The sequence below is a fragment of the Talpa occidentalis genome, unplaced genomic scaffold, assembly GCF_014898055.3.
Source record: "Talpa occidentalis isolate TD23 unplaced genomic scaffold, MPIMG_talOcc4v2.1 talOcc4.8, whole genome shotgun sequence".
Taxonomy (NCBI): Eukaryota; Metazoa; Chordata; class Mammalia; order Eulipotyphla; family Talpidae; genus Talpa; species Talpa occidentalis.
Genome location: NW_023605194.1, coordinates 21,009,805 through 21,015,804, shown reverse-complemented (window position 1 = coordinate 21,015,804; position 6,000 = coordinate 21,009,805).

The following is a 6,000-nucleotide window of genomic DNA, read 5'->3' as shown; positions in this document are numbered from 1 at the left end:
GGTGATGAGAGAGTTAGGAGAGCAGACTATTAGATGCCTGGATGACAGGAGCTAACTGGGCCAACCACTGTGGGCATCCTTGAGTGTTCTTGGGGCTGAGGGACCCCTAAGTGTGTGGGGCTCTGGGTTTGGCCCGTGTCTTTCTTTGGCTGACTCTTGGATGCCAGACAGGCTTGGGAGGAATGTGATAAACACAACTGGCACACTGGGCTGCTGGCTGGAAGGAGGACATGGGGAAACAAAGGATTCCATAAGAGTTTTTCTGGGCCAGATGATATTGCAAATCTAGAGTCCCCAAGGAAAATGAGAAGGAAATAACTCTGGGTTTTCCATGGAATCTGATTAACCCCTGGTGTGGGAGCAGCAGAGAAATAACCTAGGAAGCCATAGGACTACAGGACTTGAAACCATAGGTCTCAGAGGTGAAGCTGAGGGCAAGCGTGGGATTTTTCTTTTACCCTGGGGGTAGGAAGGGGGGGAGACATGGAGGAGAAAGGTGAGTTGGGAGTGGAGTAAAAGAGGCCTTCAGTGACCTAGGGGCCTTCCAGACTGTGGCTTGCCCAGGGAGCCTGGCATTGGACAACAGGAGCCATGTGGGTTGTGGGAAGGCAGAGGAGTAGAGTCTGGCAAGTCTCCTTCCCACTCTCCTTAGCATGTTGTGCTGTGCTTGGAAAGAACTCCTTGAGAAACAAAATTCATGAAGTGCCTACCACACACCTAGCAGGTGTACCTGATATATCCCCACTCCAACACCCGCCACCCCCAATAATCCCATGCTGACACAACTCTTCTAAACCTTTCAAAAGAAGGTTCAATATGTGGTGATTGAAAGATCCCTGTGCATGTAAGTAGACACTTAAAAAAATGTCAAACGGGTGTGTTTCAAGCTCCTTCTCCTAACCAATGCTTGGGGTGCCCTTCTCACTTCCCTGAACTCTTACCCCACTGAATAGGGTGTTTGCACTCTGCCATCATCACCAGGTTGCCAGATACTATCCTGTGCTATCCAGGTTGCCAGATACTATCCAGTTGGCTATTGTGCTTTGTCCTGCTTCTCTTAGAAATCTGTAAACTCCCCAGTGGCGGGACCAGACTTTTGGCTCCATTCTCCCTGCATGGAGCAGGGAAGTGACTTTCCACTGGGCACAGGGAAGGCTCAGTCAACATGCAATTCCCAGGTGGAGCCATTGGCTCTGCTGGACATCCAGGGGGAACAGCAACTCTTGGCAGTGAAAGGCTAGGGTGGGAGGGATACAGAGGGAAGCAAGCTCTGGACACAGCCAGCTGCCCTCTGACCCTCAAATCCTGCCAAGCCTGGCTCAGCTGAGTGTTAGTGCAAAGCCAGGGTGACATCAGCATAGAAGAGGTTATTGTCAGGCAAAGAGAAGGCAGGGAGAGCAGGCTTGACTCTCTGGGGGAGACTGACTGGGGGAAGGGTGCCTGGGGGAGGAAATTCTGGCTGGGGTCTGTCTGAACAGCACCTCCGGAGGGAAAAGGGAAGGAGAGAAGCAAGAGGGGGTGGGGATGAAAGGTGAGGCTTGGCGGAAGTCCCTTGCCAGCCACCTATGGGAGGGAGGGAGGTACTCGTTTGGAATTCTGGACTAGTTGTGACCTCCCCCCGGGACTCTCAGCAACTATAAGCAGACTAGGCAGGTATGATTATGTCTCCGACCACAGAGGCAGGTCCCAATCCTTTCCCCGACTTTGACTCAGAAGCAGAATCTGGATAAGGACTGATGTTTGGCTCACTTATTTGTTGTTGCAAATAAGTCCCTGTCCTCCCTGTGTGCCCATCCATGATGGGCTGCTCAGCAGGGGTTGGCCCGGGCTGGGGAAAAGAGTCTCTCTGGGTGGTCAGGCCACCAAGAACTCTCCAGTCCTGGCCATGGTGCTGCAACCTTTGTCCCCAGGTCTCACCTGCCCAGTCATTCCTGCTCACTATCTGTTCGGCAGACAACCCCCCCAGACTCCCTAGATAGGTGGTAACAATCTGGGAGAGGCTCTTTCCTGGGCGCATACCCCAGCACACACAAGTATGTATGCACACACATGCACACACTCCAGTTATCCTGTAATTGATGGGGAGAACTTGGGGAAGAAGGACTGGAGAGAAACGGAGACTCTGGCTCTGTAGATAGTGCAGCGCACAGGCATCTGGGAGCACAGGGAACTGGCTGAACAAGAGTATTGGCCTCTTCTAGACCAGGATTGCTCAGCAGAAAATCTATGCACTGTCTCTCTGGCCAGGGCCCAGGAGGAGGCATGTCCAAGGCCCTAGTCAGTGGAAGGTGAGTTTAGAGTTCCTCTCCTCCTTCTGGACCGCTAAACTTATCAAGTGCCCTTCTCCCAATGGCCCCTTTGAGGGTTAGCAGTGCCATCTCCTCCAGGAAGTCTTCCCTGATTTTCCAGTCAGGAGCCCATTGCTCCATCATCCAGAGTCATGAAGATCTCCTCCACCAGAGTGAACTGCCTCCTTGTGACCTTAGTACTTATCACTGTGCCTGGGACCATGTGGTGTTCCACAAACCTTCACTGAGTGAATGAACCAATACACTCAAGGAGCTGCAGGGACCACAGCCCTTGTTTCACTGTCTCTCCAGAAACCCCTGGTGCCAAGAGAGATTCCAGAAGACCAGAGTGCCCGGTGTCTTCTTCCTCGGCCTAGAGGAAGAGCATTCATTCACACTCTCTCTGCAGGCTCCTGCTGCTGTGACTCAGCTTGGATCACAGGACAGGGTCCCACCCCCACCCCTCTCTCAGCACAGAGAACTGGTTGGGTCAAACATGAGACCAGACACGGAAGCTGGCTTCCACACTTCTCCACGTTGCCCTCTGCCCCCAGGGAAAGCCTGAGGTCAGGGTTGTGAGGACAGTTTGTACAGCTCTGGCCCTTTGCCCTGATGCCACTTTGCCACGGGCAGTGTGAGTGGACAGATATGTGGGGCTGGTTGGATCATGACTTTTCTCAGTGCACTTGTTTGTTTGAGCAAGCTGACTCTTTAATCTCAGGATCTGGGGGCACTGAATGACAGTGGCTAGAAGGCATGGGTCTAGAGCCTGTCACTCATGGGGGAGGACATGGGTCTGGTGTCTATTACTCATGAGGTGGAGCCTAAGGTCAAGGGAAACATTAGCTTTACGTATACTCAAAGTTTTGGTTTAGATCTGTGCTAAAAAGTATAAAAGAGTGAGGATGGAGAAGGTTAAGGAAGTTCAGGACTCAGAGGGGAGCTGGGACAGCAGACAGTGTTGTGGTCACTGAGCACCTGGGGCTCATGGCCAATCCTTGAGCCTCCTCTCCCAGGATCAGGTCCTTGTGGATTTGATGGCCTCGCCTTGCAAGGAGCCCAGACAGTAAGTGATAGTGGGCTGTCACGGTTACTGGAAGATCTGGGAACATATCCCATACCTTCATTCCATTTGACTTTGACATCTGGCTGGGGATGATCACAGGACTTTCTGGTAGGTGTGAACCATGTCTAGCCCCCACCACTTACCTGGGACTCCATGTCTCTCTTGCAGACTAATGAGTTACTATCCCCCGCATGTGCTGCTAAGCTCCCACTCCTTCATGTGTCTAGAGAGAGGAAAAGAAGAACCAAACCATCACCTTTGCTGGGGCCGGTCCATGTCACACCTAGGCAGGCACCAGAATCACATGATTTCCTGGGATAAAGATCACTCATTTGCAGAAAGCCTATCACGGGGCCCCTTGTACTTTCCCCAAGCCCCTAGGAAACCAGAGCTAGATATGCTGACTCCCCATCTGCGAGAAAGCACATGGTTGGCTAAGTCAGCTTGCCCCCATTTCACAGAGGAAAAACTTAGGGGCAGGTATAGAAAGAGCAAGTCAGAGATGAAGCTGGGACTGGAACTAGCAGAGATAGAAACAGGGTCAGAAATCACGGTTTTTTCCATCTCCCCACACGTCAGTTAATTTCTCCTGCTCAGCTACTATGTCATCCCCTTGCCTACAGTGACGTAGGGAAAGAAACTGAAACCTGCAAAGGGTGTGGGGTTTGTCAGCTACAAAACACTGCAGAGTCAGTATCCTAATGCACAGGTCTCTGGGGTTTCACAGAGTCCAGGCAGCAGAGAGGTTAATCAGCTGTCAGAATGACCAGCACACACAGCACGCCAATTCATTCCAAGAACCTGGCCCAGGCCAGGTCACAGCAACCACAGCGATCATCTTAACAGACGTGGCCCCTGACTTTGCAGCCAAGAGTAAGATACAACAACTCCCTACAAGTTTGCTTCTTCCCGAAAGCTCAGGAAAGCCCTAGGGATGAACCACCCTCCCCTCCCCAGAAGGACTCCCCTTTCCAGCGAGATCATGGCTTTCCAGGGAAGTTTATTGCACTAGTGTTGGTCTGGAAAACTCAAAGCCATGAATGCAGCAGTGACTCATTAGGGAGTCCTCCACAAGAGGTAGTGGGAGGACAGGAGGGGGATGAGGCAGCGTCCTGTGCAGGAGACTTATCACTCCTGGTCATCTCTCCAGACAATGGCCTGTTTGGGTCATGCCTTCACTTTGTAGGTGGAAGGAAAATTTGACAGGAGAGACAACATCCTTGCTCTCTCCACAGAGGAAGAGGCAGAGGATTACTCTGAACTGTCCTCCCTCTTGTCAGGTGTCCAGATGAGACAAAATTCAGACACATGCAACAGTGCAGGTGCTGGGGAGAGTTCAGCTGCCAGACCGCTGATGAGAAGCAAAATTGAGTAAGAGCCAGGACACTGAATTCCTAAGAAAAATGGTCATCCCTGACAGAAGTGAACAAGGTGAAGGAAGATCCACTTAGGAAATCAGACAGTGCCTCTGGGGAGTCTGCCCTCAGGTTTTCCCTGCAGTTACTGGCTCTCTGGACATCAGCCTCACGTGATAGGAGTCAGCCTACTGGGCTGAGGACTGGGCCCATCCCTAGAAACATCCGTGATAACCAGACTTAATAACAGTAGTTGTGGCCCAAAGGGGAGCCAGATAAGTCATAGCCAAAATAAAACTCAGTTCAGAGAATTATTAATTACAGACTTGGTGTACCGGGCTTACTGGGCCAGAGGACAGCAATTAAAAAAAACAAAAACAAAAACAAAACCTGAGCTTTGTCTGAGCAACTGTTGAGCAAAAATGATGCCCAGAATCTTCAAGTGCCTACCTTCTATAGAACAATTTACTCTAAATCCCCTTATCCTTTTTTTTCTGCACCTCACAAATATCTATAATTTTATTTTGCTAATTGTCTCCCCCCAGAATGTAAGCTCTATGAAAGGGGGGAGCTGGCTAACCAGTGTTACCAGCTCCCTAATCGGTGCCTGCTCCTTAGGAAGTGTTCAATAAATATTTATTACATTTTGACTGAAGGAGGAAGGAAGCCAGCAAATTTTAGGACTCCCTTTCATGGGCTCAGACTGGTTCCCAGTCCTTCCTACTTTTTAAAGTGGAGGCATAATTACATACAATAATACGTGCGGCTTGTAAGTGTTCAGTTTAATGAATCTTGACAATTGTATCTACTCAGGTAACTAGCACCCAAAACAAGATTTAAAATATTTCCACCAAAATCTCTGCTGGGGCCCCTTCCAAAAACAAATCCCCCCATTCTGGGCAACCACATTCACTGTAGATTTATTTTTCCTGAGACTAGATTTCATTTAAAAGGAATCAGTGTGTGCTTTTGGCATCTAAGTTCTTTGGTGAGCATGCTACGTACATTTGTTTTTCATTCTTTTCTGTTTGGAGTATCCTTGGCATAAATATCCCAAAAATTGTTTATCCATTCTCCAACAAGCGAACTGTTGGGGTGTTTCCTATTTGAGGCTTTTATGTGTTGAATTTTCTTGTACAAATCTCAGGGACATACATGTTTATTTCACTTGAGGAGATTCCTAGGAGTGGCACTGTTGGATCTTAGGATACATGAATGTTTAACATTATAAGAAACTGCCGAAATGTTTTCCAAGGTAGTTGTGCCATTTTGATGCTTCCCCCAGCTGTGA